The sequence below is a fragment of the Pristiophorus japonicus genome, chromosome 16 (assembly GCF_044704955.1).
Source record: "Pristiophorus japonicus isolate sPriJap1 chromosome 16, sPriJap1.hap1, whole genome shotgun sequence".
Classification (NCBI taxonomy): domain Eukaryota; kingdom Metazoa; phylum Chordata; class Chondrichthyes; family Pristiophoridae; genus Pristiophorus; species Pristiophorus japonicus.
This window is the reverse complement of record NC_091992.1, coordinates 119,768,279-119,782,906: the sequence shown is the minus strand read 5'-3', so window position 1 is coordinate 119,782,906 and position 14,628 is coordinate 119,768,279.

Sequence of the window (14,628 nt, the reverse complement as noted above, 5' to 3'; positions counted from 1 at the left end):
TACAGTAAGTTTATTTTAAACCATAATTTAAAAAACTTTAAAAGAAATAGGATTTATTTTTCTAAGACATTTATTAACTTTAATTTCAATTAATTTTAATTATGTGAGGTGTGTTTTTTATTTTTTATTGTGTTTAATGTGTTTTTTTTCTCATTAATAGCAATGAGAACTCGTAGATATGGAGTTCCCATTGCTATTAATGAGAAAGCTGTGGAATACACTACCTGATTGGTTGTGCAGTCACACGTGACTGCACCTTCTGCGTGGGAACCTGGAGGATGGGAGCGCGCTCCGCAGAGCGGGAAGAGAAGGCCTCCCCACCGGAATCCCACGCTCTTCTGGGACCACCAGATAAATTTGTAAAAATACTCCTGTCGGAGGCATTCGCCCAAAAGAAGCCTCCAACCAGAATTTCAGGGCCTATATCTTAACGCTGGTCAGAAAATCTAGGCCTGGCCACTGTCGTGGAATTAGAAATTTAGGAAAAGAAATGTTGTCATTGATATAATGAGAATTTGCAAATCAGCTCTGACAGTATAAAAGGACAGTTGGCATTAAAAGGGTTAAGGCATGACAAATCCACATGCTGCTTTGTACAGCGAGTTACCATTTCCAAGTACGCCTTATTTTTTCAGTAGCTAGAGATCAACTTTTTAATAATTTCCTTTATATAATGGAACCTCCTCTGTCCCCACACCAATTATCTGTCTTCTCGATTATCCACCAGAGTTTTTGAGACAAAGGTATGTGCAGGACATCATCAGTCTCCTCCTCTAAAATGTAAATTAATCATACAGCCAACGATAGTTTTTTATTTGTATTGTACTGGTCTTCATTCCTCCACCTACGGTATTACTTTATAATATGCAGAAGAGCTAAATTTGGGAGCTCTTGACTGTCTGGTGCTGGGAGGTGAGGAGGATCATTTGTTCCACTCGTCACATCACGCATTTTGTTAATAGATCCACGATCCTGGTCTTTATCAACAGCAGCCCATTTATGCGTTATCACCGACAATGTCACCACTTTATTGCTCATATTTGCCTGGTGTGAACAGCTATTCAGACACATTAAATATTGGCTGCCCCTGCAGTTTGGTGTCACTCTAGACGAGCTGCCCATCATGTGGCATAAGTGCTTATATGGAAATATTAAGATTAAATCATGCTTAATGTGTAGGGATTAACATGCACGACTGGTACTTTTGAATGCCATGAGGCTCGTGAAAGAACTAAAGGGGAGCGAATGTTAAAAATGTCTGCTCACTCCAGTGTTTGGGCTGAAGTTTTAATCTCGTATGCCATTGTGACATTTGAATTTGGCTCCTCATGGGTGAGCAGTGCACTTCTGATATCAGAGAATGAAACACTTCACATACTCAGTCTGAGAGGAAGAGAGAAAAAAATGCACAGATAGTCCACCAGTCTGAAAGATCACCTCCTACTGCTTTGCTTTATATAGATCAGTCACGGATTAACTCACAATACACCATCCTCTTAGCTAAAGGATGATTCATGCTCTTTTTTGGGGTTTTATGCTGGAAATATACAGGCTTTATCGTCACTGCAAGCAGTTCGTGGGTGTCCTAAGAATCAGAGTGTGCCTTTATTTTCCCACTATCTACGTAAATATAGGTAAAAGACCTCGGGATCAAACAAAGAATCTTTGTCACTATCCTCTGGTGTAGTAGATTATATAAAGAAAGCAAGACTTGCATTTATATAGCGCCTTTCACGACCACTGGACATCTCAAAGCGATATACAGCCGATTAAGTACTTTTGAAGTGTAGTCACTGTTGTAATGTGGGAAACGCGGCAGCCAACTTGCACCCAGCATGCTCCCACAAACAGCAATGTGATAATGACCAGATAATGTGCTTTTGTTATTTTGATTGAGGGATAAATATTGGCCAGGACACCGGGGATAACTCCCCTGCTCTTCTTCAAAATCATGCCATGGGGTCTTTTACGTCCACCTGAGAGGGCACACACGGCCTCCTGAAAGACAGCACCTCCAACAGTGCAGCACTCTCTCAGCACTGCACTGGAGTGTCAGCCTAGATTTATATGCTCGAGTTTCTGGAGTGGGACTTGAACCCACAACCTTATGCCGCAGAGGCTACCCACTGAGCCACAGCTGACACTCTGCCATGTGACCCCCAGTCGGTGGAAGCCGAAACAGTCCATCAAACTGTGGCTCAGGATACAAAGCACTAGACAGCTTTATTGAAGAATAAACATGTAAAAAGAACTGTGTATGTACAATTATTACAAACTTCACTAGTCTCTTTGAAATATCAAAAACAACAAACGCTTCTCCTGCATTAACTGTCAACATAGGTCTGATCATTGAAACATTATTGCTCACTTCTTACACGGCTATCACTACCAGAGTCCCTAATTAACCTTGCTCCTCCTGGTTCACAAGGAACCTTTTCACTTACTTGGGCCTCCTGTGGCCAGGATCTCTGTTGCTGCTAGCTGACATCGGCAGGTTGGAGACAGTGTGAGCCTCACTCGGGCCCACAGTTAAAATAACGCGTGTGTGGCTCAGTGACACCATCAGGACCCAACACTGCTCTGGGACAGGTGGCCTTAGTGTGCCTAACTCCGGGCAAATAAAAATGGCGGGGTGCGGGAACCAATGAGACCACCCCCCCCAACATCTTAATCTCCTGGTCATACTGTTCTCGCTGGGAGGGGGTTCAAATTGAACCTTTAGTCTCCAAGAGGCCAGATAACATTTTCCGGCAAATGCAACTGACATGCGAACACATTAACAACTTAACGATATTTTAGCTACATGAATCAAGCCATTGCGTTGTGAGTTTACAAAGAGACAAAACCTTACAAGGGCAACAACATTTTGTTTATTCATTCATGGGATGTGGGCATTGCTGGCAAGGCCAGCATTCATTGCCCGTCCTTAATGGTCCTTGAGAAGGTGCCTTCTCAACCGCTGCAGTCCGTGTGTTGAAGGTACTCCCACAGTGCTGTTGGGGAGGGAGTGCCAGCATTTCTTTCAATGCAAGGCAGAGAAGACAGCACAACAGTGTCAAGTAATTCCGTGGCTCCCTCAATTCAAAAATAAAATAAAATCCTCGTTCAAACAATGAGCTGGAAAGAAACAACTAAAAGTCTGTGGATCCCAATACTGGATCTCATGCTCAACAACCATAATACATCTGATTTAAAATTAGACCCGTGGGATTTTAGAAACGGATACAAATAATGAATAGTGACTTTGTCTAAAGTACTAGTAAAATACAAGATTGCAGCTACTGCCATGAAAGAATTCTCATGCTCTCAGTATATTGCCATGTTCAAAGAAATCAGAGTGACAGCACTGACACAGTCATCAATCACAATTCACTTTTGGCCTGTCAGGTGCCTCAAGCATTTTCCACACAAAAAGACTCAGAAGTATTTTTGCTCTGTGTCGCTTTGTTAATTACATAAATGCACAAATGACACAGTTATGCTTTATAAAAACATAGAAACATAGAAAATAAGTGCAGGAGTAGGCCATCCATCTCTTCGAGCCTGCACCATCATTCAATAAGATCATGGCTGATCATTCCCTCAATACCCCTTTCCTGCTTTCTCTCCATACCCCTTGATCCCCTTAGCCGTAAGGGTCATATCTAACTCCCTCTTGAATATATCCAATGAACTGGCATCAGCAACTCTCTGCGGCAGAGAATTCCACAGGTTAACAACTCTCTGAGTGAAGAAGCTTCTCCTCATCTCAGTCCTAAATGGCCTACCCCTTATCCTAAGACTGTGTCCCCTGGTTCTGGATTTCCCCAACATCGGAACCATTCTACCCGCATCTAACCTGTCCCATCCCGTCAGAATCTTATATGTTTCTATGAGATCCCCTCTCATCCTTCTAAACTCCAATGTATAAAGGCCCAGTTGATCCAGTCTCTCCTCATATGTCAGTCCTGCCATCCCGGGAATCAGTCTGGTGAACCTTCGCTGCACTCCCTCAATAGCAAGAATGTCCTTCCTCAGATTAGGAGACCAAAACTGAACACAATATTCCAGGTGAGGCCTCACCAAGGCCCTGTACAACTGCAGTAAGACCTCCCTGCTCCTATACTCAAATCCCCTAGCTATGAAGGCCAACATATCATTTGCCTTCTTCACAGCCTGCTGTACCTGTATGCCCACTTTCAATGACTGATGAACCGTGACACCCAGGTCTCGTTGCACCTCCCCTTTTCCTAATCTGCCGCCATAATATTCTGTCTTCGCGTTTTTGCCCCCAAAGTGGATAACCTCACATTTATCCACATTATACTGCATCTGCCATGCATTTTTCCACTCACCTAATCTGTCCAAGTCACCCTGCAGCCTCCTAGCGTCCCCCTCACAGCACACACCGCCACCCAGTTTAGTGTCATCTGCAAATTTGGAGATATTACACTCAATTCCTTCATCCAAATCATTGATGTATATTGTAAAGAGCTGGGGTCCCAACACTGAGCCCTGCGGCACTCCACTGGTCACTGCCTGCCATTTTGAAAAGGACCCTTTTATCCCGGCTCTCTGCTTCCTGTCTGCCAACCAGTTCTCTGTCCAAGTCAGTATATTACCCCCAATACCATGTGCTTTGATTTTGCACACCAATCTTTTGTGCGGGACCTTGTCAAAAGCCTTTTGAAAGAAAGTCCAAATACACCACATCCACTGGTTTTCCCTTGTCTACTCTACTAGTTACATCCTCAAAAAATTCCAGAAGATTCGTCAAGCATGATTTCCCCTTCATAAATCCATGCTGACTTGGACCGATCCTGTCACTGCTTTCCAAATGCGCTGCTATTTCATCCTTAATAATTGATTCCAACATTTTCCCCACTACTGATATCAGGCTAACCAGTCTATAATTATCCACTTTCTCTCTCCCTCCCTTTTTAAAAAGTGGTGTTACATTACCTACCCTCCAGTCCATAGGAACTGATCCAGAGTCGATAGACTGTTGGAAAATGATCACCAATGCATCCACTATTTCCAGGGCCACTTCCTTAAGTACTCTGCAATGCAGGCTATCAGGCTCCATGAATTTATCGACCTTCAATCCCATCAATTTCCCTAACAGAATTTCCCGCCTAATTAGGATATCCTTCAGTTCCTCCTTCTCACTAGACTCTCGGTCCCCTAGTACTTCCGGAAGGTTATTTGTGTCTTCCTTCATGAAGACAGAACCAAAGTATTTGTTCAATTGGTCTGCCATTTCTTTGTTCCCCATTATAAATTCATCTAAATCCGACTGCAAGGGACCTACGTTTGTCTTCACTAATCTTTTTCTCTTCACATATCTATAGAAGCTTTTGCAGTCAGTTTTTATGTTCTCGGCAAGCTTCTTCTTGTACTCTATTTTCCCCCTCTTAATTAAACCCATTGTCCTCCTCTGCTGAATTCTAAATTTCTCCCAGTCCTCAGGTTTGTTGCTTTTTCTGGCCAATTTATTTGCCTCCTCCTTGGATTTAACACTCTCCTTAATTTCCCTTGTTAGTCACGGTTGAGCCACCTTCCCCGTTTTATTTTACTCCAGACAGTGATGTACAATTGCTGAAGTTCATCCATATGATCTTTAAGTGTTTGCCATTGCCTATCCACCGTCAACCCTTTAAGTATCATTTTCCAGTCTATTCTAACCAATTCACATCTCAAACCTGCTCCAAGTTTGGTGACATTGATCTAAAGTAAAAAACACCAACTCTGTAAATAACTGGGCAGTGCCGCGTCAAGGGGCTTTTGTCTCACTGGGGCATGGGGTGCACACACAAATAGCAATGTGATAATGACCAGATCATCTGTTTTTTTGTTAAGTTGATTGAGGGATAAATATTGGCCAGAACATCAGAGATTAACTCCCCTGCTCTTCTTCGAAATAGTGCCATGGGATCTTTTACATCCACCTGAGAGAGCAGACGGGACCTCGGTTTAATGTCTCATCCAAAAAACAGCACCTCCAACAGTGTAGCACTCTCTCGTCACTGCACTGGGATGTTAGGTTAGATTTTGTTGTACCCTGGAGTGGGACTTGAACTCACAACCTTCTGACACAGAGACGAGTGCGCTACCCATGTAGCCACAGCTGACACTCCAATAGCATCATGGTATGCTGTGCAGTGTCGTTTAACAAGCTGAAAACAGTGACAAATTTTAATCCCTCGTCAGATGGAGGGCAGGAATTTTGCATCATGTGGTTAGAAGCAGCAGGGATAGCCAAAGTGGACTGTGTTGAGCGTGATAGATGCTTTACCGGGTGGAAATGATTGATTTCCTTACTGCTAAGGCATGCGCTATTTGAGTGCGAATCGGCAGTAATTTTCAGAATTCACTGCAGCGCAAAATTGAGTCCCATGCATCAAAACTGTTAGTGGGATCAAGTGGCTACTGTGCATTATAGAGCACAGCACTGAGGGCACCTGCTGCATCAGTCCATTTGTTGCACAAAAATGTATCAAAGGCGTGAAGGATGACTCATTCGCAGAGTGCACAGTATTACCAACTTTCCTACTGATCCAAAGAACCAACTGGCCACATCAGCACAATTCTACAGCTCCACTGGTTTTCCCCAGAGTTTCGGCTATCATTGGCCACTTGCGCTCCTGTCTGCTGCCATGAGAATGTAGAAAGGGGAGTTATCCATTCAGCCCTTCGAGTCTGTTCCGCCTCTCAATTAGATCGTGGCTGATCTGCATCTTAATTCCATCTACCCGCTTTAATTCCGTAACCCTTAATACCCTTGCCTAACAATAGTCCACCTTTCTCAGTTTTGACATTTTCAGATTTCCACTACTGTTATACCTCACCTCAATTAAAAAGGGCTTCTACGCCATAAATGCCCAGATATTGGCACAGACTCATGCAGCTGGATGGCTTCTTTCCCAGCAGCTTCCAAAAAACCTTCAGTAATCCTCTGTGCCTCAGGGGACAAGCAAGTGGCTGCTGGAAGCCCAGAGATACCCCATGTAGTCACGGTTTATGACACCTTTGCTTCAACTGAGGACAAAATGAGAGCACTGTTATAGTGAGACTCATGCCTTGGTAAGGATACTGATAGCAAATACCATTGGTATCCTCAAGCAATGAGTCAGATGCCTAGACAGATCCCGGTGGGGGGCAGCGGGGGGGGGGGGGGGGCGGAGATGGTGGTAGAGGAAGGAGGAGAGGAAGGGGGGGATGGGGAGATCACAACTGTTTTCTTCTGTCCACACCTTGTATAATTTTGCTCTGCAAAGAGACATGACCATGGATGGCCACAGAACACCAAGCCATGACACTGGAGGAGGACAACAGTATAACAGTAAGACAGCAGAGGTTCTCCCAGAGGAGCAAGGTACACTGAAGCACTCATAAAGGATTCCTCCCTATAATTTCCAGACAAACCCATCTTCAGATGATTCTGACCTTTGACAGTAGCACACTCTTGCTTGCTTCCTTGTTCTGCTCCACACAAAATCTTTGCCACCTTAAAATCTGGTCTGCCAGTACTCCCCCGATGTCACGCCGAGCCCTGGGGTTGCCAACTTTCCGGGATTGTCCTGGAGTCGACAGGAATTAAAGATGAATCTCCAGGCCACTGCTGCACACAACCTGGGAGAAAAAAATATTAGGGACATTAAAAAAGGTATTTTGGTTTTCTATTCTCTTTGACCACTTTTGGTTATTAGTTTAAAGAAATATTGGACATGGGGAAAAAAAGGTTGTTTGACTGACAGCCACGAATCATCCAATTGGGCAACAAAGAGTCTGTTCACTTTCTCATTGGTGTGGGAAGAGCAGGACGCTGTGAGGATAGACGTGTTGGATGACCAATGGCAGGCATGTGGGGTGGGGCCTCTGAAGGTCATGTGATAAAATCTCCTGGAATATTTTCCAATCAGAGTTGGCAACCTTACATGAGTCTCTATACAGTACATAATTACAACACAAGTGTCGTGTGACTATTATTAATGTGATCTGTGATCTCAAACCTCCTGTATGATTATCTAGTGGGAGGAGCAGGTATGCTGGCAGGCTCCAGGATGGCACTACATGCCTACTGAGATTCTAGTGATGCAAGACCTCCAGGAGATGTGAGCACAGACTGTTAAGGCAGATGGATCAGTAGCTGCCATTCCCAACAGCTCCTGAATGCTTTCTGGCACCTTAACTGTTCCTTGTGCTGATGATCCAGGGGACAAGTTAAAGGGAGATCCAACTGTCTGATCCTTGGGCAACTGCTGGAGGTCACCCCTGCAAGTGCACACTCCTACTTCACTCTACTCAATTGGTACAGTGCACTCAGTGCGACACTGGGCAGCTCTCTGGCTTGATGACTATTTGACAGACAAGGCAAGGCATGCTTCGCGACAGAAAGCTGACTGAAGCCGAAGAGAGCAGATGATGTACAAGAGAAGGCAAATCAGCCTTTCTGTATGATAAGCTTAACGAAGAAGAAGTTGATGGACTGCAGCAACTCACCACGGCTGCTTCAGCAGCACCTCCCAAACCCACGACCTCTAACACCTAGAAGGTCAAGGGCAGAACTGCATAGGAACACCATTACTTGCAAGTTCCCCTCCAAGTTGCACATACCCAATTTCCTAAACTATATACGGTTCAAGAAGGCGTCTCATCGCCACCTTCTCAAGGGCAATTGGGGATCGGAAATAAATGCTGGCCTTGCCAGTGACACCCACATCTGGGAACAAATGTTTTAAAATATTTTTTTAATTTTCTTTTGAGGGAAAGTATTAATACTGCTGTAAATTTATATCTATAGTCAAGTACTCTTAGGATGCCATTAAAGAAGGCAAGACTTGCATTTATAAAGTGCCTTTCACAACCACTGGATGTCTCAAAGCGCTTTACAGCCAATGAAGTACTTTCAAAATGTAGTCACCGGTGTAATGTCGGAAATGCAGCAGCCAATTTGCACATAGCAAGCTCCCAGCAATGTGATAGTGACCAGATAATCTGTTTTTTGTTATGTTGATTGAGGGATAAATATTGGCCAGGACACCAGGAATAATACACCTGCTCTTCTTTGAAATAGTGCCATGGGATCGTTTACATCCACCTGAGAGAGCAGATGAGGCTGTTTAACGTCTCATTTGAAAGATGACACCTCCGACAGTGCAGCACTCCCTCAGCACTGCACTAGAGTGTCAGCCTGGATTTATGTGCTCAAGTCCCTGAAGTGGGACTTGAACTCACAACCTTCTGACTGAGCCACAGCTGACATTGAAAAGAAATAACAAGGCAGGAAATTGGAAATAAAATCGGAGAATTCTGCAAAGATACAACAGGTTAGTTATCATCTGTAAGGAGGAAAGAAAACGGGTTATGATAGTTCAAGTGTGTAGCCTTCATCAGAAATTCTTGGCACTAACCTTGGTTCATTTCCTGTAACCTTCCATCATTCCGGACACCAGGGAATAGATGATCAAAACTGAAATCAATGGGAATGAAAATTGAGTAGTTTCTTTGATGGGAGCTCAATCTGCAAATTGTGGGGTATCTAATTCCTGGCAATCTAGGTGGCTTCCAATTTATAATGGCCAAATGGGTCATCCAATTCCGGTCTTGTAGCAGGGGCTTCTGAATTTCATTAACCTATTTCCAACATCTAATTCCCAGTAGCTTAATATGGTGGCAGCAATTCCTGGTAGTCTACTGCAGATTTATGCATGGATGGTAAGTTGAAAATCTATCCCCTAATCTAATAGTTACTGATTTATTCATTTCTTTCCATGCTTGTTAAACCTGGTGTTTCTGTTATTGGGCCATCTTTTCATTATATAATTCCCTCTATTCGCACACTCTGTGGACCATTGCCTCTAGAGCCTGATTAGCAAATCTATTTATTTTCCTTCCTCTGTGCTCCATTTGAGCGACCAGATTTATGTGCACAAACAAATGCTGCTATTGCCTCCACTTTTCAACCAGCTTAATTACATGTTAAGGCCCATAAAATGCTGCTTGGAGCTAGATTGAAACCACAGTCAGATTGGCTGGTTTTTTTTGGAGAGCACTTTAGTGCACGGACTAAGGCAAATTAAAAAAAACAGCAAGCTCATATCTTCAGCTGTGTGCTTAGTTATTACAATCCAAAAGCTGGGCATAATTAATGTATATTTTTGGCATAAAAAGCCATTTCTACATATTTTTGTCAGTGATGTACTACATTGACTTGGTGGCACCAACGGTGCTATCTCCAAAGCAATGCAGTATGCTTCATCAGCTCTGTTGTTTTGGAGCTACATATCTCCATCTTTGAAATATCTGGAGAATAGTTACTGTGACAGTTTTAATTAACTAAAGGAAATGGTCCTTTAATAATTGGCAGCATGTGCGGCAGTCCTTTCCGGCATGCGGCAAAGCGATGGTGAGAGCAACTCAAAAGATGCGTCAGAAGGATATATATATCCTAATTGGATACTCATTGAACAGTATAGAAAGTCACATTACACTGCCACATCAATAGCATAATTAGAATCGCCAGTGGTGTATGTGATGTTAGCTGTGTGATGTATGTAGCACTCAAATCACTGACCCCGCACGGTCTGGTGTTGTAGTAACTGCTGTGACCTTAGTCCTTTATTGTATAACTCCAGAGTGCCTCCCAGGTGTGGTGGGTAGCCTTTTATACTCTGTCTTGCAGGTACTTCCAGGTCTCCCACCACAACGCCCTCTGTGGCACACCATTGTACTTACACATTTAATGTACCTGGACAATATATATCAAACTGCAAGATTCAAATCTGATCCATTCCTCAGAAAAAACAATAGAGATTTCAAGATTTCATGTTGATAACTTCTATGTAGCAGTGAGGTTCAGAATGAGTCACACATCCCAAAGCATGTGACTTAAATCGATTCGAGTAGTCTAGTGGAAACATCCAATTTCTGATGGGTTTTAATGGGTTATTCAATTCCTGATGGTGTTGTGGGGTATCTAATTCCTGGCAATCTAGGTGGCTTCCAATTTATAATGGCCGAATGGGTCATCCAATTCCGGTCTTGTAGCGGGGGCATCTGAGTTTCATTAGCCTATTTACAACATCTAATTCCTGGCAGTTTAATATGGTGGCAGCAATTCCTGGTAGTCTACTAGGATCATCCAGTTTCTTGTAGCTTAGTGGGGGGCAGTCAATTTATTCTGGTCTAGTTATAGAATCCAATTCCTGACAGTTGAGTTTGGTGTCATTCAGGCAGGTAACAACAAATTTACATTGATAAAATGCTTTTTATAACTTCAGGGCATCCCAAAATACTTTATAGCCAATGAAGTGTTTTTGAAGCGTAGTCACTGATGCAATGTATAGAAACACAACAGCCAATTTGCACACAGCAAAGTGCAAGAATTGACCAAATAATCCATTGTAAGTTGTCTGAGGGATAAAGGTTGACCAGAATAACTCACCTGCTCATTTTGAATAGTGCCACGGGAATCTTTTATGTCCACCTGAGAAAGGGAACAGGGCCAAGTTTAACATTTCATCTGAAAGATGGCACCTCAGGCAATGTAACACTCCCTCAGTGTTGTGCTGAATTATGTGCTGAAGTCTCTGGAATAGGGCTTTAGCCCATGAGCTTCTCACAAGACAAGAGGCTGGTAAATGTCTGTGCTTCCTGATATTCTGGTAGGAATCCCATTCCTAGTTGTCTAGAATGGACATCCAATTCCTGCTGGTCTAATTTAGATGCGAAATGCTGGCTGGGTGCCTGTACTTCCTGGTAACCTTACAGTTAAGAGATCTCTGGGGGTTTTGTAGGGAATTGTGCATCGATTCTCTCGGATAGTGTTGGGGTCTGGTTGGCAGGGAAAAGTAGTGTTGTGGTAAGCATGTACCCAATTTCTCAAACTATGTAATGAAAGAGAATTACATGTTCCACCGGTGTTTATGGAACTCCCATGCTGGATAGCAGGAAGTGAAGATGATTTTCAAATTTCAGATTAGGACATACACCAAATTAGCGTGAAACTGTAACCAAGGCTCTGCCCCGAGGAAGCACATAATAAATATAAAAGTTTACCACTATTTTAGACATCAGCACTTTTGGGAAGTCGTACGCTAATCCCTTACCTAGTGACTCACCTGAATATATGGCATATAACGGTTTTCATTTTCACGAGTCCAGCTAGTTTACAGAGCAGTCCAGTTAGTAAGGCAGCATCAACGGAGGCTACAGTACCGATGCTGGAGCAGAGGGGTAACATGACTCGCAATTACATCTGAACAGCACTTTCACTGCTGATTGTTCAGGTAGGCCAAGCAAGCATCCATCTTGAGTGATTCAGTAGCCACTCTTGTTGACTTTTTGCTGGGTGGGAATGTTGGACTGGCAGCCACATTCAGCGTCGTAACAATTATTTCAAAAGTGCAATCGACAACATAATTCAATCAGCAATCCTGCTGTTTTGGTCTTTCACTTTTTTGTAAGGCTTGTGATGAGATTTTTGCAAGGGCAGTCAAACGCCCATCACATTTTCCGATTAAATGGACTCATTAGAAGTGCACAGGAGCAATGCGCAAAAGCAATAATGGGCATGTCTGAGAGCTGAAAAGGTCTTCCAAAACTCAAAAGAGCCAATGCTCCCATTCTTTGCAGGAATAGACAGAGCTGTTAGGATTGAGGGTTTTAACTCTGTTAGTTTAAAAAAAAAATTAGAACCTGATTGAGCATTTGACTCAAATGTTTACTTTTTTCAATCGGGAAGCTGTAACATTTGCAGCCGTCAGTAAGTTACATCGGCACTGCATGACTGGAATGAGGAACATTTCTTTAACACTTCAGCGTATAAACACCAAGCACATGAGAGGTTACTTATAATGGGCTCAATTTTCCCCAGTTATCTGCGGCATTTTCTTGGCGTGCGCCGCTTTTTTTGGCCAAGATTAAAATCTCCCAGTTTCCCCAAAGTTTCTGTGCCAGCGTAACTCAGTTAGGTACGATTTTTTTTAGGTTAGTACTTTTTTGCGTCATAGGGATAACCTGATGTCTGTGCCAGTTTTTTCACATTTAAGCAAGTTTGGCCAACTTACATTTTCCCGAGGACGGAATATGTGACCAATGCCAAAAAAGCTTCTGGGCACTTAAGAAAAACCAGTGCACACTAAAAAAAATCGGCACAGAAGGACACCATTGGTTTTAGGTGAAGTTTTGGAGGGAGTCATGAAGGCAAAGAATATGCACCACGAAGCTTAATTGTTTCAAAGTCAAAAGGGAGAAAATGGAAGTCGAATGCAATTCTTTAATTTTTGATATTTTTCGAAGTACCACGCCACCACTGAACCATCTCCTCACTGGGCTCGAGGGTCGGAGCGGTTGGCCGACAGAATTTCTCTCTTGCCCGGACACAGGGGCTTTGGGCTCAGCTTCAAAAGAAGCCCGGGGGGTGGAGGACGGTGGGGTGGAAGCTGAACTGAAGGGATGAGAACCCTTAGGCTGTACAGCAGCTTCAAAAGAAGCCCGGGGCGGGGGGGGGGGGGGGAGGGGGAGTGGGGGTGGTGGACGCCGAGCCCCTCCTGTGTCCAGGCGAGGGAGCAATTCTGCCAGCCGACCCTCTAGTCAGCTGAAGAGACGTTCGGTCGCTGGTGAGGTGGTACTTTGTGTTGTGTATCTGTAAAGCATGCACTCCCATGTTCCGCCACCAGGGAGCTCATCCCCTGAAGTCCGAAGGGATCCCAGCATCCCTTGGGAGCACTGTATATAAGCCGGCCCCTAAGGCCTGTTCCTCACTCTGGAGTGTCTTATTAAAGACTGAAGTCACTGTTACTTTAACCTCCCTGTGTGCCGCCTCATCCGTGTTAGGAACACAATACTTTGAAAAAAAAACAAAAATTCAAGAATTGCATTAGACATCATTGCCCCAAATGTCTTCATTGAATGCCTAGCTTCCCGTTCTAAGCAAGCCTATTGCACATGCGCAGTCCAGGGTGTGGTCCATACTAGGGCATCGACCTTGGGAAGAGAGCGAGGGAAGAAGGTTTGAGTGCTGTAATTTCTCTGCTGTTTTGAGCTTCTTGCAAAGCTACAATTTAATTATGGGGACAATATTGACAATGTCATGCCTGGTGCAAGGCTTTTGCATGATTGTGCTGCAGAGGAGAAGATTGATTAGACATCATCGCATGAGGAACCTCAGAGCTCGTAGGATGATGGGCAGGAGGCCTTACCCACATCGGGTATATCGAGACAGGCGTTCGTACCTGCACCTGAATGATGCAGACTGTGTCAGAAGGCTGCGTTTGTGCAAAGAAGTTGTAACCGAGATCTGTGAGTTAATAAAAGCAGACCTGCACCCTAGAAGCATCAGGAGGACTGCTTTGTCAGTTGAAGTAAAGGTTACAGCTGCACTTTCATTTTATGCATCTGGATCATTCCAGGCCACAACTGGGGATGTGTGCACCATTTCTCAACATGCAACACATATCTGCATTCGGCAGGTGACTGCTGCACTATATGCTCAGAGGAATGAGTAAATAAAGTTCCTCATGACCGCCCAGGCAATGCGTAACAGGGCTATGGGCTTCTCCAGGATTGCTGGCTTCCCAAAGGTAGAGGGTTGCATTAATTGTACCCACATCGCCTTGCTAACACCTTTGGAGGATTCCAAAATGT